The 27,023-nt window shown below is 33.7% G+C and overlaps 1 protein-coding gene across 2 annotated transcripts in view; it reads right to left on the bottom strand.

Moving 5' to 3' along the window:
• Nucleotides 1-27,023, bottom strand: part of CADM2 (cell adhesion molecule 2) — a 1,096,781-nt gene that overhangs the window by 94,109 nt on the left and 975,649 nt on the right. The window lies entirely within an intron of this gene.

Here is a 27,023-nt window from a genome sequence, read left to right as displayed (position 1 = left end):
ATTTAAGTACTGTCACTAATAGCTCATTTTTTCAACCATTGGTTATGGACTTTTTAATTTTTAATAATCTTTATGAGTTCTTTTTTGCTGACACAATTTAACACTGGTGAGTACTGCCGAAAACACCTCATATTTATTATATAGGTGTTTTTTGAATTAACATTTTTGTTTGTTGTGTGTCCAGAAACATTAGATATATCTTTTTCTTGGAATTATCACAATCATTTATATAATTATGGTCCACAGCTTTATAAACAAGGATATGGAGGACTTAACTCAAATTTTTAGAATAACTTTTCAGAGATACAAATTAAATTTCTACCAATGTAACTTTGCCTAAAACATTTTGAAGTTTAGTTATTCTTCATCTTTTTCTATTTTCCCTGATCTCCTAATATTTCTATTATTTTCCCTATTTATTCTTCAAGTTTCACTAAGCTATAATGGACATATAATCATTACAGTAAAAAGTAAACAAAATGATGATAAAAATAATATGTGCTTATTACAAAATGATTCCCACCCTAATTTATTTAAGTGTGTTTGAGGTCTATTTTTCAGCCACTTTCAAATAAATAATATTGAGTTATTAAGAATGTTTACCCTGTTGTATATATTATCGCTACATTTTTTAAACAGTGAGCTTATGTCTTTTTCTAATCATCACTTTTCAGTTCTGACTGCAGGCCACATTTACTCAGTTCTGAAATAAATTTTCTAACCATAACAATTAAGGAGGAAGAAAAGTATTGAACAAAAATTGAAAGGAATATGTAAAACTTTTTGTAATTGAACTGATATTATACTTATAAATACTTAATTATACTTACAATTATTCTATTACCCAAATAATGAAACTGATAAACAAATTTAGTAAAGTAAGATAACCTCATCTATCTGGCCAGAGGTATCTTACATCGACTTGCCTTGCATGCATCTGAACTGGGTTTGATATCAAACACCCTAAATAGCTCCCTGAGCCTGTCTGATATGATTCCTAAAGTGGATCACAATGAGTAGGGACAGGAGTAAGACTTGAACACTGCCGGGAGTGCCCCCACCAAAAAAAAATCTCATTCATTCATAAATGAATCAAAATAATATAAAAATTTAGTAAAACAGTATAACAAGAAATTGAAAGTTCTATATTTAATCAACTATAAGGCATTGATAAAATGGTATGAGTAGAAAAATTCTATTTTTATAGATAAAATTATGCTGTTCAAATATTCATACTACACAAAGAATTATTCAAATTAAAATAAATATTTATCAATAGTCAAGAGTAGGGTTCAAGTGATATAGAGCATAAAACTTGAATTTACAAAGCTTTGGTCTACATCCCTAGGAATCCAAACACTGCCTTAGTTAAGGAATATTGTTTCAGTATTTTATAGCTGTTACTAGAGAATGTCACAGAACTATTGGTTTTACTCTATGGTAAACTTTCAAGGTGTGAAAATAATGTGGCTTCATATAAAGCAATTTTAAGAAGATGGAGGCTAACATTTTTTAATTACAGATCGCATATATAAGTTCACAGTTTTAAATATTAAAGTTTCTTAATATTAGTATATAAGCACCAAGTGTTTTTCATATTATCAAGACAATATACATTGTGTTTGATATTAATAAAGAAGACACCTAGATTTTTTAAAAATTTGAACCCAAGTAGATTGTATTTTTTCCTGTATGAATATAAATCTCCTTTGCTGATCCAGCAACCAAAAAAGTTAAGTTAAAAGTGGTTTCAGCATACAGTCTCTTTCTGATAAGCTAAAGATCAGAAGAAAGAAACAAGTAGTAATAGGATAATCACAGACTATCAAATATAAGATAACATGGTATAACTCACAGAAAAGAACATTAATATAGTAATCATGTATGTGTTATTATATTTATTCTAAAGCCTCAGTGAACTTACTTCTATCTTTAACTAATACAATAATTGATCATTTTAGTGTTCTGTTTTATACTTACCTAATAAATGTGTTTACTGAGATCTAGAACTAATTCTCAGCTACAAATTTAAAAGAAATTTGAAAGAAAATTCTCTCACACTGCCATTCTGTTCAATGTTGTGAACCTGATACAAATCTGCTAATAATTTTCCAATAAAGTATTTTAGTTAACTTCTAAGGTATGATTCTGTAAAGTTATGTCATTCTAAAATTCCTATAGTTCTTACAACTGTATATGGGATCACTCCAAAAATATTAATGAGAAAGTAACTTAGCTTTGATATCATAGTTCTCAGCATTTCTTTTAAATCCATGATTGAGAATAATAATAAAAAAGGATGTTCAATTATGGAAAAAGTCAGTGGAATAATAAATATCACTGAGAAAAAACATGCATAAATGTATAGAAGTGAAAGGTTTTTTCCAAACTTTGAGATAAATACATTTTCCAGATTTTTCCTTTCACAAATTAATTTTTACCTGTGAAATGTTTTTAATTTTTAAGATATTCTGCCAGGATGAAAACATGTTAAGAAAAGTAGAAATTGAAGGATGATTTTAGTTTGAGACATACCAAATTCAAATGTTTTGGTATAAAATTAAAAATCAGAGTCAATGGCCGTAATTCATTACTTTTTGCAAAAAAAAAATTAAAGCCAAAGTTTTATACTTAAAATAGCTAAGATGAAGACAGATAAAGAGTATATGTTCAAGAGAGAAAACATGGAAAAAAAACCCAAAGAGATGTAAAGACAAGAAAGCAAGATGTGTGTTTAAGGGAGAACACAGGCTTGTAAGGCAAGCCTCCTTGAGTTCTAAAGTGACTTTCACTTTTCTTATCCCCTTCTTGTTGTTGTTGTTAATATTATTGTGCTGACTGGCATATGTACATCATCCTGGTTTTGGTGCTCAAAATTTTCATTCTCAGTAGGAGTTAAGGTAGTTGCACAGTCACTATGATTTAAAAAGCTATATTCTTTTGGTTGGGTTTTTGCTTGCTGAGGATTATGTTCTTAGTTGAAGAATAAATTGTGGTTGTGATGCCCAGTGAGAGTCACTGAAGTGCTTACAAAGGAGTCTGCCAGAAGTTACATTACCTGTATTGTAACTGAACTAAGATTTCAAATATTAAAGAAAAAAAAAAACTGGGGGCCGGAGCCACAGCACAGTGGGTAGAATTTTGCCTTGCACGTGGCCTACCTGGGTTTGATCCCCGGCATCACATATGGTCCCCCGAGCCTGCCAGGAGTGATTTCTGAGCGCAAATCCAGGAGTGACCCCAGAGCGCCGCTGGATGTGGCCCAAAAACAAAAAAATAAACAAACAAATAAATAACTAAAATAAAATAAAACTTACTTTAGTAGCATTCAACAAAACCCCACCTAGTTGTAATTCAGACAATTTCAAATATACAAATTTTATTATATTTACTTAATGTAATAAAGGCATGAATTTATAATTAATCAATTGGTGTCTTATTTACTTGTTACTGATTTCTTTACTCTAGAAGTGATTCATGCTTTTACTACTTTTGATGAAGTTATATATAGAGAGGCATCGACAGTTCTCAGTTCATAAACTTGAGAAATTTCTCAGTTTCCTAAAAATTTATGATTTATAGCATCTTTAGTTTTGGGAAGTTAAAACCTATATATATGGTATGAAATATTTGTTATGATTTTTAAGAAGTGAGATTGTTAATAAGTTTTCTTTAAATATGCATGTGTGAAATATCTGAGAAATTCAACAAATCATAGAAAATATTTTACATTTATAAAAATACTGTGCAAAAATGTACATTAAATATATATACATATACATATATATACATTTTTGTAGAGAAAACAGGCATTTAAATAACAAGAAAAGAAAGTAAATTATTTTCCTGGTAATCAAAGAATTTTTCAAATTACGTAAGGCTTTTTAAACCAAATGTGTGTTAAGTAAAAGAGGAGTGACCTTCTCTGATAGTTCCTTTCAGAGAAGCAATCTTAGTCCTAAGTTTAAAAAATATAAAATTAAAAACTCAATTTCTTAATCAACAAATGACCCATATGCTAGGATAAGAATAAATTAGAAAGAGTAGAAACTGAAGAATGATCTTAGTTTGAGGCATACTAAATTCAACTGCTAGAATAAATACAGGAAATATGTCTTCATATGAAATTAGAAAACAGTCAATGGTTGCAATATTTAGAATTTTTTTGCAGAAAAATTGAAGCCAAAGAATTATCCAATTTTAAAAAGTAAACAAAATCTAGTAATGCAACAACTGAATAATTTGACTCAGGTTAAGTGTAATCAAATATAATAAAGTCCCAGAGAAGTCAAATAAAAATTATGTCAGTAAAGCAAAAATACATACCAAATAATTAATTGATTTGAATATGCACCTCTTTAATCTGCCCAATAACTTTACCTGTCAATTTCTTGAGTCCTTCATACAACAATATTTAGCATCAATCCAAGCATAATTATACACAGCCTTGTTGTCCTTGTAAATCTTTATTATTATTCTTTACTGTTTTCAACAAAAGCATTAAAAATAGTTTTTTGGTTTTTTATTTAAAAAAATAGTTTTAATTGAAATAAATTTACTTATAGAATTGGGAAAGAGAAACATATGTTCAGAAGAACACCTGGGCTTACCCAGAGTAAAAACAGTAAAGAAGAGAAAGAGAAAATGAATGTTCAAATGAGAACTTGGGCTTCTCCAATGTGGTAAAACAGAAGAACAATGTTCCTTTCTGTAAACAGCTAAATTTTTATTATTTTCTGTTTCAATATTTTATATAAGAGAAAAATGTTATCTATGCATCATCAAAACCTCCAATACTAACTAATAAAACCATAATATATAACGTTCTAAATTCCCTAATAAATTTACTTCTATCTATTACCGGTCTTAAAAGAAACTACCACTATATTTTTTCTTTTCTCTAACCACTATATATTCAATTAATAAATTTTCATATTTTATAGTATCATTACACTAAAACAAGCTGCAACTCCAAGTGCAGCTCAGGGATTACATCCGGCTCTTCACATAGGGATCAATTTTTGTGCTGCTCAGGCCATTACGAAGTTCAGGGGATCAAATCAGTTTCGTCTCAGGCAGTACAAATGCCTCACCTGCAATTGTTTCTCTCCAACCTCACAAATTGCCTAGTTTAATAGTGTTCTAAGAGATATTTTACAGAAATGAACATGAAGATAAGTACTATAATTTTTAGTCACAGAGCCTTTTTTTTTATATCTCAAATCATTTAATGTTAGGAAGATTTTTTGTTTGTTTGTCTGTTTGTTTTGTTTGTTTTGGGGTCACACCCAGCAGCACTCAGGAATTACTCCTGACTCTAAATTCAGAAATTGCTCCTGGCAGGCTGAGAGACCATATGGGATGGCGGGATTTGAACCACCAACCTTCTGCATGTAAGGCAAATGCCTTACCACCATGCTATATCTCCAGTCCCCATGGAAAGATATTTCTATGTCTTGATAATTGAAAATACTCCTTATTCATTGTCATAATACATTTTGGAAAAAATGACCAAGTCTATATATCTCTTGTATCTTTTAGAATAACAGTTAAATCAAATAAACTTGTATTTATTTTATAGTTAGTATCATATGTTAAGTTGGTTAGATCAAAACTTTCAATTATATATGACTGATATAGTATCATATATAAAAGGAAAAATATGAAAGAAATTATATTGATGATTTTTTTTTTAACAAAACCAGGCGGCACTCAGAAGTTACTCCTGTATCTACACTCAAAACTTACTCCTGCAGGCTGAGTGGACCACATGGGATACCGGGAATCGAACCTGTGTCCATCCCTGGTTGGCTGCATGCAATGCAATTGCCCTATTGCTGTGCTATCTCTTTAAACTGATGATAAAATAATTTTTAATTCCTTTTTATGTGATTTATACAGAGTACTGTGTTTCTTTAAATGTATCATTAATCTTTATCTTACTTCTGCTTCTAGTTGATCCTTGACTATAATATCTTGCTTTATGCTCATAATTAGTATGGTTTAATTTTGGATCAATTTACATATATTACTCGTAATTGAACTTTTTAAATAACAAGAAATAAGTTTTTTTTATTTGTAGTTTGAGAACACATTGATTCCAGTTGAAAGGTTCAGCATTAAACCCTTGCTCAACTATTATCATCTATACTTCTATTTTATAAGGTCAAAATTGTTTAATGTGGTAAAAAAAAATGGAAAGGAGTTTGAAGTGGAAAATTCAAGCCTACTTGTTCTTTAAAACTGCAAGTGAAAAATCAGATTCTGAATTTATCTATTCGTGAAAAGTCCTGTATTCAGCAACTGCATTAGTATAGTGTCAAGTAGGAAGTGTCTCATTACATTAAAGGTTAGATCTAGACTTATGTGGGAGGATACCAGCACTGTGAACTTCATCATCACAGTGAAAACAGAATAGCAAATAAGAAATGGACTTCTAGCTTGATTAAACAGAGCATATGCTACTTGATTCTAATTTCCTTCTTATTTCTTTCTTTTTCTTTCTTTCGTTCTTTCTTTCTTCTTCTTTCTTTTTTCTTACCCTCCCTCCCTTCCTCCCTTCCTCCCTTCCTCCCTTCCTCCCTTCCTCCCTTCCTCCCTTCCTCCCTTCCTCCCTTCCTCCCTTCCTCCCTTCCTCCCTTCCTCCCTTCCTTCCTTCCTTCCTTCCTTCCTTCCTTCCTTCCTTCCTTCCTTCCTTCCTTCCTTTTTTGTTTTTTGGTCACACCCAGAGATACTCAGGGGTCACTCCAGTCTCTGCATCCAGAAATCGCTTCTGGCAAGCACTTACGGGGAACCTTATGGGATGCCGGAATTCGAACCACTGTCTGTCCCGGATGGACAGAGAGCAAGGCAAATGACCTAGTGCTGTGCTATCTCTCTGGCCTCATGATCCTAATTTCTAAGGTACATCTCGTCTGCAGTTTATAAGCTTCTGCTTGAAAGAGTAAATAAGATGTATGCAAAGAGGCGCTCTTTTGAAGAGAAAAAAATAGTGAATTTGTTAGTGTCCAATCTTGGACTACTTTTTACTGATAAGGCTGTATTCATGATGATTATAATGTCAATCTTGAGAAAGAAATAATTCAAACTAGAAACTGTATAATCCCAAGAAAAAAATTTAAAATATTTTATTTAAATACCTTGATTACAAACTTGATTGTGGTTGGGTTTCAGTCATGTAAAGAACACCCCCAATTTATCACGCAATAAATAAAAGACTATTATTTGAATAAATGACTGCTGTGATTCTCAAAGAGTTATAGATTTTAGCGCTGTAAAAATATTCAAGATTGTGACAAATGCTTAAGCTAATTTCACAAGGTCATTGTTTTAAAACCAGTTGCCTATGATTTATCAATATTTAAACATTCTTTTCTTGATTAAACATAATGTTTTTATGTCTTTTTAAAAGAAGACATCTCAAATTATTTCAAATAGGGGGCCAGATGGAGCCAGAACTTTGGCACAAGTGGTAGGCTGTCTACCTACAAATGCTAACCTAGGACACATCGTGGTTCGATCTCCTGGCATCCCATATGGTCCCGAAGCCAGGAGCGATTTCTGAGCGCATAGCCAGGAGTAACCACTGAGCATCATCGGGTGTGGCCAAACACTAAAAAAAAAAAAAAAAAAGAGGGGACTGGAGTGATTGCACAGCAGTTAGGACATTTGCCTTGCATGTGGCTGACCTGGATCCATTCCCAGGATCTCCTGGTCCCCCCAAATTTTCCAGGAGTGATTTTTGAGCACAGATCCAGAGCACCTCAGGTATGATCCAACAATAAACAATCAAAAAACTTGAAATAGAACTAAGATATGATCCAGTAATTCTATTTAGTATAACATAAAAATACTAAATGACTTAGACATATGCACTTCTGTAACCACTGATGCTCTATTATAATAGCTAAGATTTGCAAACAACCTAAATGTTCAACAATAAATAAGTGAAGATTCTATTGTAAATATAAACAAAATGGAATGACATTAGATTATAAGGAAACTAATTCTTTCAATTAGCTACCACTTAATGAAACAGGCTAATGACATGCTAAGCAAAGTCTGAGGAAAAAGTCAAATACTGTTGTCACTAATACGTGAAATATAAAGCAATAAATCAAGGGAACAGAAAACATCCAATAAAAACAAACCCTGCCTCTGTCAACAGAACTGAGTTTATTATGGTGAGGGGTGAAGAGAGGTGTTACTGACAAGAAAGGATCCAGGGCTCCTTGAAGACTTAGCAATACTTATGTAGTAGATATGGTTCAGTAATGATCTATAAAAGCATATTTATTCTATTTTAAATCATATTGCATCCTAAAATATAGCCCCAAATATTAGTAAATCTTGATATATGTTACCCAAGCAGTAATAAGTTGCTTTGTGTTTGAAAACTAAGCTTAATATTTCTATGATAGGAGTGAGAGGCAATTTAAACAGCTGTAGTTTGTCATGTGTGGTACATATTTTATCTCTATAACTAACTGGCTTGGGACCTCTGCAGGCATCTCTGAAAACAGCATGGAAATTGCTTGGGAGCTCCCTAAAAACTTCCCTTATTACAATTTTAAATATTCCTACGTAAGATTTTTTTCCTCAAATTTCTTAAAAATTAGGTCCTTGAGTCTAGAGTGGCACTTGCTTTGTATGAAGCTAACTTGGATTCAAACCTCAGTAACTCAACACTACAGGTTCCCCAAGCCCTGCCATGAATGATCCCTGAGACAGATACAGGAGTAAATCCTGAGCATTGTTAGGTGAGTGTGATGACCCCACCCCAAATTAGAGGTCCTGTAACCTTTTCCATAAAACTAGACTTCAGAACATGGCCAAGCTAAAAAAAAAAAAAAAAAAAAAAAATAACTTAAGAGTTTAACTTTTCAGAATCTACAATGTTATCAGCCACTGTACACATTTGTTGTTGTATAAAATATATCTGTATGTTTCTTGATTAAAGAAATACAAAAAAAAAAAACCCAAAACCAACAACATTCGGTTCAATGCATGCTTCAATGATGGAAACTTCATTTATTATGTAAGAGTTAATTTATAATCCATTACATTCTCAATCATAAAAGAATACTAATTAACCATAGAATATATGAAATTTATATTAGACACTTTATCATTATTTATAGAACTGTGTCTTCTTTGTGATATTTTTTCCAATATAAAATTACAAATGGTTTTAGAAAAATAGTAGTAGAATATACCTAATTTTTCTGGTAGCTGTGGAATTAAATGTTCCATACAAGTAAATGCTAAGATAATTTAAATTTGTGTAAAATTTTGAAAGTATACTTTAATCATTTAGATGAAAAATTTCTCAAAGTATCAAATTTTATGCATTATTAAACATACGTTTTAAGTGGCACTCTGCACACTTTGCGAAAGTAGGATCTTTTCAATATTAGCATATATGTTTTATAGAATAATTAGTTTAAAGAATATGTTATGATCATGATTTAGTTTCATTATTTGAAGAATGTAACCAACACCAGATTTGCCATAGTTACTGTATATGCATGATTTTCATACTTTTAGAGGTGTTACCTATAGTAAAAGAAATATAACTCAAAATATATAAACATGAATATACAGAAAATAAGTTTATTTTTACTACACTGTAACATTTCCATATTCTTTTCTTCATTTTCTACACTCTATTTCTAGCTTAATTTTTTATATTATTTTTGTTTATAAAAAAGTCTTTTAGTTGGTCTTCTGACCTAAAAAAGCTACAACCCGCCCCCACCCACCCATGCTGACCTCCCGAACCGCACCAGCCCCCTTTAGCCTGGTTTTCCACATCTGCTTCAGAGCCCATAAAATTGGAAGCAAAATACCAAACAAACCAGAAATACCTATATCAAACAAGGCAGGTGGCAAAAGTGCGCTCTAATCGAAAGGCCCTGCAAACCAGGCAAACAAGAATTGCAAAGAAATATGGGTAAACCAAGGAAGACCCTAATATCTGGAGATATGGAAGGAAACACAAACAAGTTTCCAAGTCCACCAAAACGAACAGATCCAAGAGATGAAGATCTGAAAACTACCATGAAAAAAAGAAATGCAAATCATGGTAAATAAAATGAAAGAAGCACTAGCCAACGAGTACAAGAAAACCATGGATGAAAAAATCAACCAACTAAGAGAAGAACTGCTACAGAATATGAGAAATTCCATACAAATGGAATTTAAGGAAATAATAAATAATGTAAAAAGCTATACGAGTAGAATCTCACAGCTGGAAAAGCATAGAGAACAACTCGAAGAAAAAATGCAATCAAAAACCGTCCAAGAAACCAACAAGGAAATAAAAGGCAAAGCACTTGAAGAGAAAGTCCAGTACTTAATAAACAAAGAAAAAAGAAATAATCTAAGAATTGTGTTCTTGGATACAAAGGATGGACAACCTAAGATGGCATCTCAGAGCTAAGCCACACGAGATGCCATACCCAGGTTGTGCTACAAAATTGTCTGGACAAAACTTTTTAACACACCCTTTCTCTCTAGGGCATACCTTCTTTTAGGACCTGAAGCATGTGACCAGCCAGACCACCGAAGCAGCAACGGTGACCTACTCATCGAACATATTCAAGCAAAATGACATGCCTCCACTCTTTTTACCTCTCTTCTCACTACTCCCTCTTCCTTTTTTTTTCCCTATTTAATCTTATTTTCTCCTTTCTTCCTTTCTGCCCCTTCCAAATACTCTCCCCTATCCCCCTTCCAGGAATCCAACAACCCCTTCACCCCTCAATCCCATCCAGATTTTCCAACTTATTAAAACTCTTCACCCTCAGTTCTTAATCTATTAGGCATCAAGACTGACCTCCTACCCCAACGAACCAGTACCCAGCACCAGAGCGAAGGGACATCCACTCAAACCCACACCTCATCCCTGGCAGGAAAAGACAACCAAAACCCCTTCTGACTCATGCTGTGTGGATCTCCCTACCAACTTATCCTAATGTGGACTGTTGATGGATATCAACTTAGCCCTAAAAGGACTCCCAATGCAAGAACTTTACACAAGACCCCCCCATCAAATCTTTTACCAATCTCAGGAAGAGCAGGGTGTACGATGAAAAGTGCCTGGGAACCCACACCCCACAAGAAAATCTCAAAAGGCAATGGAGAAACCTATACTTCCATCATAAGTATAAGACCTGTATAATACTACCTCTCTATTTTTTATTTCATTCTACTTAAAATCATTTTTCACTATACATATGTGAGCAAATATATATATTTTTATTACTATTTTTATGTTTTTTGGGTGTGTGACTTGTTTCTCTGTTCTTTTCACCCCCAAATGCACTAGCAATATAATGAAGCACCATTTCTTCCTGCAAAGGCACACTAAAAAAGGGGAAATCCCACATATATAAACAAGATCTTATCTACTAGAGATAAGAACTCATACTTATTTACAATATAGGGGAATCTCCCACCTTGAAAATATGTCATGTGGATCCATCTTAGATGCCAGAAGATTATACACCAACTGTCCAGACTTGAATCCTGAACCCCAGACATAGAATCAACACAGTTCTTCACAACAGCTACAGGAACCAAAGCCCATCTGGGACATCCTGAATACTACTCGATCTCCAACATGAGCCAGTTCTAATATGATATCCTGACAATGAGGATTTTGGGAACAAATGGACATAAGAGCAGGTTATCCTACCTTACCAACTAATGCTAAAACAAAATCAGAAGACTTACCATACTATGGGCTGTGCAAAAGCCAAGAACGTGATCTACATATGACCGGCTGATAGAACCATGACTGGGCAGTATGTATTCTGGGACCAACAAGAAAGCCCTAGTCTAGGGTTTGGTCTACGTCCCGCATAACAATCATGACCTCCAATTCCAGAGTCCTGACTGAGGCAATTGCAACTGAACGGGTCTTCTGGAAACATAACGAAAGACGATATCCCAGGCTCCATCTGAGTTTCAGCACAAGGGCCAATAACCACAGAAGACAGATTAAAATGACATCGAGGAAACAGAACTTCTAAAATCACAAAGAAAGTCTTCATCATAAGTCCCACTCCTTGACCTGTGCACAGACTGAGACCTCTAGATTTAGAGGTCTGTTTTTAATATCCAGATCAGAGCTGAAGTCTTCCATATGGCACAAAAACACCAAAGGGAGAGTAAATGAACGTGAAAGGAGTTTATAGATAATCCCATGACAATATATTCCAAGGGTAGAGAAACCCTGTATCTCTTAGGCCAAGGGGATTCCATTTCAGATGACCCCGATATTCACTGTGCCTATGTAGGGGGGGGGGAGAGACAAAAAACACTAAATAATTCTTTTTTATTTTAATTTTTTTATTTATTATTATTTTTATTTAGTTTTTGTCAATTTCTTTGTTTTGGGGTAGATATTGAAGTAGTTGTCCATTTTTTTAATTATATATTTACTTTTTCTTTCTTCTTTTCTCTTCTTCCTCTTTGCACCTTGTCATATTTTCTATCTCAGAACCATGGCAACTATGTGGTGTATATTTTTATTGATGCAGTGCTCACTGGATATCTTAATTGATTCCTCTTTTTGAAATGATGTGATGTTTCACCTTCTTCTTTTCCCCTTCGTCCCTCAAACCAAAGATGAGAATCTCTAGATTGACTCTGCTCATAGTCGGCGTAGTCAATTTTTACCGCATTATATTACCTTTCTCTTCCTCAAACAAAACCACATAACTTGAACTTTCTAGTACCGCCTCCAAATTAGAGGGGGCAGTAATGGAGGCACCAAGACCAAACAGTTATAAAACCACTAAGTAATAAACTAGACACAGTTAATAAAATGTTAAAAACTGAACTATATAGGGCTTTTACCTTACACAGGCCATCCTTAGTACCCCATGTTATCGTTTAAATCTTACCAGGAGAAATTTCTGAACACAGAGCCAGGAATAAGCCCAGAGCACCACCGAGTGTGGCATAAAGAAAATGCTCACTAATTGAACTATAATGAATGATAATTCTTAAATTATACTAGCAGCCCCTTGGGGGGAGAGTGGAGGATATGGGAGGCAGGATGGGAGCGGTTGTGGGAGGACAATTCGGTGGTGGGAATTTCCCTGATTCAATGTAAATATGTACCTGGAATATTACTGTGAACGATATGTAAGCCACTATAATTAAAATAAAAATTATATTTAAAAAAAAGCTACAATCCACAGTATGGAATACTTTTGTGACCATATTGTGAGAATATTTTTTGTCTCTAGATCTTTTGTTACTCGCATTGAAAAGCTATTATATTTTCAAATCTTGTGTTTTTATAAGTCAGCTCATTATGTCCATCTCTACATTATAATTTCAGGTTGTGATGCTTCAGTTCATCACAGTTCACTGTATGAGACATTTTCTTGTCACAAATCACAACAGGAGCTGCTATTTTCTTCTGTCTTTATCATTTATCTATCTCTTTTATGAATCATCATAGATATTTCTGATACTCTGAATTTGTAAGAGTGTGGTTTTTATTTCAGTATCAGTTACCAACAATTCTTCCTACTCTAATTGGAGCAATTTTCTACTTACTGTTCATATTTTCTTTACAATGTAGGGCACTGACTGTTGTTAAAATGTCTTTTGAAGCTTTGAAGTTTCTGAGTTTCTGAGTGATTGAACTTATATCAGAAAAATGGAATCAATATACTAAACATTATAAAACATGTAATATAAGAAATTTTTTTTCTTTTGAGCTATACCCTGTGATGCTCGAGGCTTCTGTTTTGTTCTCAGGGAACACTTCGTGTGTGTGTGTGTGTGTGTGTGTGTGTGTGTGTGTGTGTGTGTGTGTGTGTGTGTGTGTGAGGGGTATGATTCTTGGGCTCAAACCCAGGACAGCAGAGTGCAAGGCAAGCAGCTTACTCAAAATAGTATGATTCTGGGCCAACAAGAGCATTAGGTTCAAACAATGACCTTTCTAAAGGATGATCATTTTCTGTTTTATTAATTAATAATAGTAATGTCATCTAAAATGATTCAAATGTATTTTATTTTAAATGTAATAAATGATTTTTACCTTTTTTTGGTATAATATCCCAAAGCAATAGTTAGAGTGCTTAATTTGGGCACAATATAAATCATTTACCATTTATTTGACTGGTAAAATAAATTTCTGATTAGCACTGTAAGTTTAACTGGAAGGCAATCCGTTTGAAGAAGCAACAGTCAAAACATCATTGCTGAGAAGTTCCCAGAATTAGAGAGTGCATGCATTCACATACTGGAGAACCCGAGGGTGCCAAATAAATTAGATCCCAAAGAATAACCTTAAGATCTCATTAATCATAATGAAAAAAATAGAGATATAATACTGAAATCAGCAAAATGAAATAAGAAAATTATATACAAAGGAGTGCTGTGTAAGATTTACTTCTAAACTGGTTATCGATGTATCCTCAAAGAACTCCCAGAATGAGAAATTGATTCCCATTCCCTTATCCCCTAGGAAGGGGAAGAGATCTTGGTAATATTTATCAGCGACAAATAATCCACACGGACAGGAGGGTAAAAAGCCAACAAGGTCGGATGCAGAATCCTTTGTCAGCCTACCAGCAGCTCCAAAACCTAGTTAGCTGCCCCAAAAGACCCTGAGCATCTCAACAGCGCCCCACCTGGAATGTCTTAGGTGGGACAACAGGCAGAGATAAGGATTTTATAGAAAGGTTTCCATATATATAACAAGGAGCAGCCTTGGATTTACAAAAGGAAACCCTCTGATCCCAAAGACAATGTGGGATATAGTGAAAAAAATCAATTAAAAAATGCCTCGTCAAGAATACTCAATCCAGCTATACTCATTCAGATTTGAAGGAGCAATATGCAACTTCACAAATCTATAACAGTCAGGAACTTCAAGAACTGAAAATCATCTCTATAAAAAGTGAAAGGACCACTTTAAGATAAGACAAATCTGACAAACACACCAAACTTCTATGTTACAAAATTCCATAAAAAGATACCCTATAGGGAGCAAAGAAATAACACAGCAGTAGGGTGATTTTCTTGTATGCATCTGATGCAGAACACACCCAGTTTAGATTTCTGGCAACCCTTATTATCTCCTGAGCCTGCCAGGAGTGAATTTTGATGGCAGAGCTTGGGTAACCCCTGAGCTCCACCTGGTGTTGCTCAAAAACTAAAACAAACAAATATAAAGGTGCCGATCAATGTCAATGAACTAAAGCACTAATTTAGAGACAGATTGGTCGACATTTGAATCCAAAATTCTGCCACCTGCAAGAAACACATGTAAACAATCAGAGCAAACAGACTCAAAGTCAAAGGTTGGAAGTGCGACCAATATCCTCAGAAAATCTAGAGTGGCCATACTAATATTAGACAATATAGACTTCACACACTCAAAATGATATCAAAGAACATGTAAACCATTAATAATTAAAATCCAAAACATATAACATCTAATGAGGACTAATTCTTTAAATCAATTGCTAATAGATTTGCAGAAAAACATTAAAGCAACACAAAAGTAGTAGCAGATTTTAGCACCATTTTGTCACCCCTTGATAGATCAACTTGACTAAACACACACACACACACACACACACATGCGCATATTTGTCTTATAAGGCTTTTTATATCCCCTATGTTAATACACATTTTTCTCAAGACCACATGGGGCATTCTACAGAATAACAAACATACTAGGGCACAAAAATACCTCCAAAAATCAAAATGATTGAAATCATTTAAACTAATTTCTTAGACTACTAAACACTGAAAATGAAGTTAATCACAAACAAAAATATAGAAGCAACTCAAAACTAAATGTCTCATAACTGATTTACCTGTGGGTCTTGGAATTAAAAGAAAGTCTAAAGTTTCTGGAAACAAATAAGAATGAGGATACAAGTTACCATAACTTTTGGGATATATCAAAAGAAGTGTTAAGAGAAAAGTTCTTAGTTATATAGGCATTCATCAGAAAGGAAGACAGTGCCTACATAAATCACTTGATTGTAAAATTTAAGAAACCAGAAAATTGCCAAAAAAAGATTCCAAAATAGACAGAAGGGAAAATATAATAAAACTTAGAGCAGAAATTAATGATCTGGAATTCAAAAGAACAAAAGAGCAATGAAACCAAGAGCTGCTTCTTTGGAAAAAAATAAGATCAATTTTAACAAGAGCAAGAAATACAAGAGCAAAGAAAGAATTTTAATAAACAGAACAAGAACAGAACAGAAGACATCTCAGCAGAAACGAGAAAAATTCAAAGTGTTATCAGAGATTACATTGAGAACCTTTATACCATGAAAAGAGATAACCTAGATGATAAGGATAAATTATTGGACTCCTTTAATATCAAAGCTGAATATATAGATTATAGTAGAAGTATCACCTTCAAAGTAATCAGCATGATAATCAAAAACAGACCCTAAAACAAAAGCCCAGGTAGAGTTAAATTCATTAGTGAGTTATTTCAAATTTTGAAAGAATACCTATTGCCAATCTTTTCAGGCTGTTCAAGAAATTGAAGACACAAACACTCTAAAACAGTTTTCTATGAAGTAAAAATTTCCTTGATGTCAAAAGCAAAGACAATACACAAAAGAGAGAATTTAGGCCAATATTCTTGATGTAAATAATCACTATTGTCAATAAAGGTGGAAAAATATGAAATAATAGGAAAGGCTTCTTCTAGAAATGATGTTGTAAGAAAGCTGGGCCATTACATGAATAAAAGTGAATTTAGAACTGTTTATAATGCCATTTAAAAAGTCAAATCAAAATAAATTAAAGACCTTGATATCTGACCTGAAATCACAGAGGAAAACATAGTCAGAACTCTCCATGGCATTGAAGATAAAGACATCTGCAAAAATTAAAGTCAAACAAGTGGAAAAAATGATGAGCAAATGGAACTACACTAAGCTAAGAAACTTCTGCACTTCAAAGGAAACAATGACCAGAATAAGAAGAAATGTCATAGAATGGAATTATTTACCTATAATTTAAGGAGCTAATATGCAAAACATATGAGACATTGGTTGAGCTTAATGAGAAAAAAATACAATTCCATCAAATAAATGGTTAAGGAGATGAACAGAAACATTTTTAAAGAAGAAATATAGTCAAATGTATGGGGCCAGAGAGATTAGTACAGTGGTGGGGTGTTTGCCTGGAAAGCGGATGACCCAGGACGGAACTCAGTTAGATCCCTTGGTGTCCCATATGGTCCCACAAGCCAGGAGTGATTTATGAGCCTATAACCAGGATTAACCCCTGAGCATCACTAGGTGTGGTCCAAAAACAAAAACAAAAAAATGTATATAAGGAATTATCCTGCATCACTAATCATAAGTGATATGAAATTTAAATAATAATGAAATCTCATATCACAGAGATTGGCATACATCAAAAATAATTAAAATCTACAAGTGCTGGCATAGATAAATGGAGAAAGGTTCTCATTCTTCCTTGGTGGGGATGTTGATTGGTATATCCTTTTTAGCCTACAATATGGGCATTCCTCAAAAATTAGAAATTGAGTTTTCATATGTCCTAGCATTACCATTCCTAGAAATACATTCTAAATGCCAAAATGCAGAAAAACTTTATCAAAATAGCCAGAATCTGGGAGTGATCCAAGTGCCTGAGAACAGATGAATAAAGAAACTATGCTACAACTATACAATGAAATACTATGGAGCTGTAAGGGAAAATGAAGTCATGAAATTTGCTTAAACATGGATGGACATGGAAGTTATCATAGTAAATGAAATGATTCTGAGGGAAATGAGCAATATAGGATTATCATACTCATTTGTGGATATATTAATATAGTATAAGAATAATAATTCACCAAACTGGTCCATGGTAGGAAGTTTGTCACAAAGTGAGAGGGGATATGCACACTTATAGTTGAAAATGCACACTATGGAGACTAGCGCGCTAAAAGGAGGAAATGTGTTATGAATGATATAACAGTATTGCAAACCAAAGTACCTAAAAAAGGGATGGGGGAAGGAATGGAGGCATCTACTATAGAGACAGGCTGTGAAAAAGGGACAGGAAGGAAACTGGGGACAATGGTGGCAGGAAATGTATACTGGAAAAGGGACAAGTTTTGGACTATTGTTTGAAATTAAATCATGAAATTTGTATCTGATAATAATTTAAAAAAAGAAATTAGTATATATACATTTATTTTCTAATAAATATGTATATATACATATATATTCCTATACCACATATAACATAGGATTAAAACCTGAGTTTCACTGGACATAGGCCAAACAAAATGAAAGAATGAGTTACATTATTTTGACTATTTAAAAATGCTTAAATTTGGCCCAGAGAGATAGCACAGCGGTAAGGCATTTGCCTTAGATGCAGAAGGACGGTGGTTCAAATCCCAGCATCCCATATAGTTCCCCAAGCCTACCAGGAGTGATTTCTGAGCATAGAGCCATGTATAACCCCTGGGCGCTGCCGGATTTGAAACCCCAAAAATGCTTAATTTTTTTTTCAGTTTTCCAATAATTACTATACAGATTAATTTTTTTCATGGAAACACACCTAAAATAATAAATAATAAATAATAAAATAAAAATAATAAATAAAATAAGCTATTTGCCATTAGCTTAATAATCAATACATACAGTCTGCAAATTTTAAACTGATGAACTCAAATAAAAATGTTTTAAAAGTTTAATTTATATATACACTGCACTGTTATTTCACAACGGAGTTATAAATAAGATATGGAGACATTTCATGTTAGATTTTTCTACTGAACATTTACATAATCCCTCAAAATAATTGGCTTTTTGTTGTAAGAAAACTGCTTACCTGGAAATGTTCATTTTCTCCATGGATATATAACCATGGTTCTGCAAGCTCTTATGGGACTTTCACAAGACATAGGAACATTTAATTGAAAATGATTGAGTGCTGAGCACAACACAGATACCCAGTCTAAATAACAGCAGTGGAGATTACGAAGAGTCAGCTTCTTGTTTCAAGAACCAAATCAAATCTATTCGGTCTCATTTCCAAGATAACCACTTGTTCGTTTCCAGAAAGCCAAAGTGTGATTAAATTTTGAAGTCATGAGATAGATGCAAAAGACTATCTGGGCACCAAAAAGGAATTCAAATGGGAAGATTAGTACATGTAGTTTTTAAAAATTATACTTAGAGCTAACTCTTAGCATAATCACTTTGAAAGCATTTAGGAGAAATTATCATTGCCTTTAACTATTAACTGAAATCTACATCTCTTTAGATATCATCACACAAGTTAAGAAAGGGGAAAATAAGTATTATCTAAGTACCCTATAAACTTTCTTATCTAGGGTTTGCCATTGTATTAGATTATCACCTTGATAAAGAGAACTTTGCTATGCTTTTCTGCAAATTGCTTTTGGTGATAAACTAAATACAGTATTTAAGAAGAAAATTATCTTTATGCAGTCTTTCCTTTTCTATTTTGATTCTATTTACCATTTCATGCCTGAACTCTATTGCATTGGTATTGTTTTCAGGCTGTAATGTATTGTCAAAATTTTCTTGAAAGTATATGAAATTAAGAATAATCAATTATATATTTAAAATATTTATGTAAAATATTTTATGAGAATAATTGTTTTTGTCCTATTTATTACTTCACAGAATACAGAAAATACTAAATAAAAAAGCAGATATAATCACTCATGTCATCACAGTGATATGATTTAGACATTTTCCAAGTATACAACACTTTTATTTATAAAGATTTTTATATACAGTTAGGAATATGACTCAGATATAATAAAATATTAGATCTAGACTTTTGCATAATTAGAATTTGAAAGATACAACTAAGCAAAATGTTAGTAGGAGAAAGACTAATATTAGATGATCTAACTCATAATATGATCTAAAAAAAAAGAAAAGGAGGCAAATTATGCAAAAAAATAAAAAACTAACACTCCAGCTCTGAAGAAATGAGGTTAGTGAGGTGAGAAAGATGGTGATTATAGGGTTAGGTACCTCTCCTTCGAAATATGGAGGTGGGGACCTATCAGTCATTTGGTGATGGATGCAATATAGCACACATTTAAAGAAGGGCTAAATTGTAACCCTAGATACTCTTATACACCAATGTAATTTTAATTAAAAAATAAAGCCATGTAAAATAAAGGAAGTGAAACAATTAAATAATTATTGAATTCTCGCTATGTTTCATTTACCATCTAACAGGAGTCATGCCTTTGCCTTTGTTTTTAGCAACTCATTATTATAATTTGACATATATTCAAACAGCCATGTTGCTCTGTCTGTTTTGCTCTGCTTTTGTCTGGGTTCTTTAACTTTAAAACATGCTTTTGAAAGTCATAGCCTACAGTCCTATAATGTTTTAATTCTTCATGGAACCTTAATTTCAGAAATGCAGATCAAATTGATAGCAATCACTTAGTTTGTTGACCTGTCACAATCAAGCAATGTTAGCATACTTTATTGTATATTATATTAAGATGTGCAGTTTTAAAATTTGGTGAGATAAACTGTACATATTTATTAACAAAATAATTTATCCTCTACCCCTTGGCAATCATTTATTATGAAATTACTGAATAGACAACATTTCATATGTATTTTGTTTATTGTATTTACTTAATTCAAGAATGCAAAAGGAATGTGTGTAAGAGTTAATCATAATGAAAATTATGGGCCTTAGGGCAATAATGATGAGTTCATTATCAGTTAACATCCATAAAAATGAATCACCATTTCAGAAGATAAAAATAGTGGGGAAATGCCCTCTGTTGCAGAAACTTAGATCTATCTGTATTTTCACTCACTTTGACTAGCAACTTAAAATTCTCTATAAAGCTTATTAATTAACCATACAATTGAGGTCGCTAACCAGGCCATAGACATCTATTAATTTATTATTAAATTGAATTTCTATATTTCTCATTGTACTATATTACACAACTGTCTGTGTCACAGACTATGATAGCCAAGGCAATATTCTTGAAAATAAACACAGAATTGGATGATAAATTAAATTTCTATTTATAGCATAGACAGTATAAAAAACATCTTGTATAATTAGCAGATGATATGCATTAGGTCAAATCATAAAAAAATCGCTGTAGAGCAGTAGGCTTTTAATTTTCATGTGTTATTCTGCATTGGCCTAATATATTTAACTCTGAATTATAATTTTCTTTTTTACCTCCACTTTTTTTTTTTTTTTGGGCCACACCCATTTGACGCTCAGGGGTTACTCCTGGCTATGTGCTCAGAAGTCGCTCCTGGCTTGGGGGACCATATGGGACGCCGGGGGGATCGAACCGCGGTCCGTCCTAGGCTAGCGCAGGCAAGGCAGGCACCTTACCTCTAGCGCCACCGCCCGGCCCCATTACCTCCACTTTTAATTTTTGCCATTTTTCTCATTTTGGTATAAAACTAGTCATAATTTCCTCTTGCGCTAAGAGAAATGCTTCAATATATTATCATCATATTTTATTAAACTCTTTATTATTTTGGAAATAAATGTGTAATTTTTCATCTAAAACAACTCACTAGTTAGATTATATGTGATCTGTCTACTTAAAATTAAAATATCTTCCTTCATTATAGATAAGTACTCTATGTGCTATTTAATTAGTTATACTAGATTTTTATGTCAAGAACATAAGAAAATATGGCTGAAATAAATAGTAGATACAACATAAATAGCATGCTGGATGCACAGAATAATTGAGCAATACTATATTTTCCTTTTTGATATAAATGCTAGATACACATACTAAATTAAAAAAGTCCCTTGGCACGAAGTCATAAAATTTTCCTATACATGGATGTATATGTAATCTATTATGCTGAGTGAAATAAGCTGGGTAGGGGAGAGATAGAAACAGAATAGTCTCACTCATCTATGGGTTTTAAGAAAAATAAAGGGAATTTTCGCAATGATTCTCAGAGACAAAGAGAGGAAGGCTGGAAGGTCCAGTTCACGACATGAAGCTCACTACAAAGAGTGGTGAGTACAGTTAGAGAAATAACTACATTGAGAACTATCATAATAAGGTGAATGAATGAGGGAAGTAGAAAGCCTGTCTAGAGTACAGACATGGGTGGAGTGGGAAGGAGGGAGATTAGGGACATTGGTGATGGGATGTTGCCCTGGTGAAGGTGGGTGTTCTTCACATGACTGAAACCCAACTACAATCATATTTGTAATCAAAGTGTTTAAATAAAGATATTATTAAAAATATTCCTTAGATTATCAGAAGTATATTAATAAAATGTTAAAAACTGAACCATAATGGGTCTGGAGTACAAAAAATAGGGCTTTTACCTTACACAAGGCCATCCTTAGTACCCCATGTTATCACTTAAATCTTACCAGGAGAAATTTCTGAATACAGAGCCAGAAATAAGCCCAGAGCACCACCGAGTGTGACGTAAAAAAAAAATTGCTCACAAATTGAACTATAATGAATGATGATTCTTCAATTATACCTTAAGGCGGTGCGACCCCATACCTTTTCAGGTCAGGACTTTAATGTAACAAACAGCTTTTTTCCCTCCCTACTTCTATGAAAGGAGAATGCCACTGCCTGTTAGATGCCTGGGAAGTTAGCCAAAGAAAAGAGGTTGTAAAATCTCGGGGGACTTGAATGAAAAGTGGTTGGCATTAACTTGTTCCTTACTGTAGATTAAAATTAAAACAATAGACATACATGTACGGTAATCTCTATTTTAAGGAAAAAATAAAATGCCTCTATAGTAATGTCAAGTATAACAATTTGGTTCTGACCCAAATTATGCAGCTGTTCCACAGACAAGTAACAAAGGCCTCAGTCAAAGGGAGGCAAATAAGGAATGTTTGCTCATGAACAGTCACTGGAGTTTAACAAGAAAAATTACATAAACATACATAAGGGTAAATTAGAATCCTCAGACTCCATACAGATGAGAAAAGCCAACACTTAGCGATGTACAAAAAAACATATTAGATTGTTTTTCTATGCTCTATATGTCTCATAAAGACAATAAAGTTAATATATTCAATATATTGCACATTGGTCAAACTTTTGGTGGGTGAGAGTTTGGAGACAGGATCATGGTGCTCAGGAATTACTTTCGGCTCTGAGAACAGAGATCACACATTGGGATACTCAGGGAATCTTAAACTGTTACAGGAGGTTGAGCCTGGGTTAGTTATGTAAAAAACTAATCTCCCGATCTTATACTATCTCTCTGGCCCTGATTCAACATTTTATTTTATATTATCTCTCCTGACCCGCAAGATGAGACTTTTAAAAAAATTTTTATTTATTTATTTAGGTTTTTGGAAGGGCCACACCCGGCGGCAGCACTCAAGGGTTTCTCCTGGCTTTCTGCTCAGAAATCGCTCCTAGAAGACTCAAGGGATCATGTGGGATGTCAGGAATAGAATCCGGGTCCGTCCAGGGTCGGCTACGTGCAATGCAAACACCCTATTGTTCTGGTCCCATGAGCCAACATTTTTTTTGGGGGGCCACACCCGGTGACGATCAGGGATTACTCTTGTCTATGGACTCAGAAATCACTCCTGGCTTGGGCGACATATGGGACCTAGGTTAGCGTGTGCAGGCAAACGCCCTACTCTTTGTGCCACCGCTCTGGTCCCTGATCCATTTTTTAAGAAACAAAATTATTTGCTCATGAACTAAAGATGTTTCACATATTGCCTATAAAAGTTGAAGTAATGGAGCCAGGGTACGTGGAAGCTCTTGGCTTGCATGTGACTGACCCAGGTTCAGTTTCCATAGTCCCATTTGGTTGGTTCCTGAAGCTTTGCTGGGAGGAGCCTTGAGCAATGCTGGATGGCTCGCTCACACACACATGCGTGCGCGCGCGCACACACACACACACACACACACACACACACACACACACACACACACACACACACACAAACACACACACAGAGCAAAATTATGATTTTTTTTTCAGGTAACTATTTCTGATTTTCACCAATTTGTTAATGGTGGATCAAGTCACTAATAAAGTTTCAGGAGCCCATCTAATGATAAGCTGGTATTATTTTTCCCTCTGTGTTTCCAAAATAACAAAATGGGAAATTGGGTGTAATAGCTACAAAGTAATGGAGTGTAACTTTTACAATGATTACCATAATAAAATACGAACTTTGAAACTTCCTACTGGGTCTATGGGATACCACATAATTTAGTTTTACTGCCACACTTTATGGTAGTTTCTAAATTTAGGCAATCTGTTATTTTTTTTTTTTTAAATCTTTTTTGTTCTCCCACCAGATTGCTTTCTGATCTTGTTCCACACTCAGGATTCATTTTGTGTAATGGGTAGTTTTCCCATTAACTTTCCTTCCACACCACTTCCTTACTTCCTGATTAATCCATTTTAATTTGCCATTGTTTTCTTTTCTCTATTGAGACAATTTTCTTTATGATCTCTAAGTTCTTCTGCGAAAATAAAAACAATTTTTTCTGTTTTCTCTCTTTTTTTGTTTGTTTGTTCTATTTTGGCCTCTCTGCCTCATCTGACACTGTTGGAGAAACATCATAAACAAAAGAGAAGCTTGAAATTAGAACATCTTTAAAGAGGTTGACCCCTTACTTCACTGGAAAGTAGAGCTATTTTTAAAATGCAGGAGGTTGGATTTACTTGTTTGAGCTTCACACCTGTTGGTTTTCAGAGCATATTCCTGGATGTATGCAGAGATGACTCCTAGAAGTACTCAGGAGACAATATGCAATCCCAGGGATCAAACCAGGCTAGTACTCTACCCTCTGATATTATCTTGATATATCTCTATGGCTAAGTAAGATTGATTTTAGGACTAGGGTTATGGAGAATTTACAAAAAGCCTGAAGTCAGAAAGGCAGTAAAAGTTTTAATAGCAATGATAAAGCTATCCACAGGGAAAGATATGGTAAAATGGAAACTAGGAGTAATAGTGTAAGATATTAAATCTTACATTTAGTTATAAACTATATCATAAATAATCTGATATTTTGGATTTAAAAAATAAAATATATATCAATGATATAATGTAGAAGGTAAGATATTGAACTTGCATATCACTTTCCCTGGTACTACATCTAGTCCCCTGAGCAATGTCAGGGATCACTCTTTAACAGGGAACTATCAATAACCTGAGGACATCAGGGTGAGTCCCAATAATCCCTTCCAATAAATACTGATAAATACATAAATATTATAACTTTTTCAAAACCCTTATGTATTTATGATATGGTTATCATGAGGTAATGTATCAGTAATTTTGTTGATAAAAATATAGCAAGTTTCCAGAGTCTGGCTATTGTAAATAGCACTGCAATGAATATAGGAGTAAGGAAGGGATTTTTGTATTGTATTTACAATAGCCAGACTCTGGAAACAACCAAGATGCTCTTCAACAGATGAGTGGCTAAAGAAACTGTGGTACATATACACAATGGAATACTATGCAGCCATCAGAAGAGATGAAGTCATGAAATTTTCCTATACATGGATGTACATGGAATCTATTATGCTAAGAGAAGTAAGTCAGAGAGAGAGAGAAAGATGCAGAATGGTTTCACTCATCTATGGGCTTTAAGAAAAATGAAAGATATTTTTAACAGTATCTCAGAGACAAGAGAGATGAAGGCTGGTAGGTGCAGCTCATGACATGAAGCTCATCACACAGAGGGATGAGTGCAGTGGGAGAGATGACTACACTGAAAACTATCATAACAATGTGAATGAATGAGGGAAGTAGAAAGCCTGTCTCGAGTACAGGTGTAGGGGGGTGGGGAGGAGGGAGATCTGGGAAATTGGTGGTGGGAATGTTGCACTGGTGAAGGGGGGTGTTCTTTACATGACTGTAATCATACAACTATAATCATGTTTGTAATCACGGTGTTTAAATAAAAATAATTATAGAAAAAAAGAAGCCATGTGAGGTACACGCATGGTGGCTAGAGCCTTGTAATAAAGCTGATATCTCCTGAAAAAAAAATATAGCAAGTGCAGTGCTTGTTCTCTAAGCCCAAATTTAATCCCTAAAAATCTCAGTCCCCTAAATAGTCCATAATTTATGTCTTAGGCGAGAGCCAGGAGTAAACCCTGATTAGCTCTAGAGTGACTCAAAAATAAAACAATTAAACCATACCATAATAATAATTATTATATAACAATTATTTATTGATTATATGATTATTGATCATTGTATAATAGTAACTATTATATAATGATTATTATTTATTAGATTTGGGACTGCATTTGGAAGTGTCAGGGGTTACTTTTGGCTCTGCACACATGGCGGTGCTCACTGGATGAGTTGGGGATGCTGAAGACCAAACCCAGGTCTCTGCATGAAAGGAAAGTCTCTCTGGTTTCAAATTAGAAATGTTTTTATTATGTCTATAAACTCATGATAGAAATAGCTTGATAGAGGTTTGGTAAAACTTCAGAAAGGTATAAATACATTAAAATGTCTTATGAAAAAGATTGTCTAGAGAAAAATACATCTTAAAACTAATCCTTTCCTAATTTCTCAAAATTTGTTTTGGCTAAGACAAATGATAATTCTTTCACAGAAATTGAAATAGCAGAAAATAACAGAAAGAATGTAAGTTCTGAGAAATGATTGAACTGATTTTAAAAAATAGCATTTCTGGATTAAATTTTGGTTGAATAAGAAAATTCTTAGCATGATAGAACATTAGTTTTCTCCCCTCTAAATAAAGAGCATTGGAACTGCATATAGAACAGCAGGTAGGGAATGTTCCTTGTATGAAGCCAACCCGGTTTGACCTCAGTCACCCTATTTTGTCATCAAGCCAAGCAGGGATGATTGTAGGCCCAGAGTCAATAGTAGGCTCTGAAAAATAGCTTTGGTTAATAATTTTTATTTCATTGGATAATCATTTATTTTTAAATAAAATATTTATTTCAATAAAACATTATTATTTATAGTTGTGCATTAGGCATATAACATTTCAACAC

This window comes from Suncus etruscus, chromosome 13 (genome assembly GCF_024139225.1).
Source record: "Suncus etruscus isolate mSunEtr1 chromosome 13, mSunEtr1.pri.cur, whole genome shotgun sequence".
Lineage (NCBI taxonomy): Eukaryota > Metazoa > Chordata > Mammalia > Eulipotyphla > Soricidae > Suncus > Suncus etruscus.
Note: the sequence above shows the minus strand (reverse complement) of the source record. Positions and strands in the feature narration are given on the sequence as shown.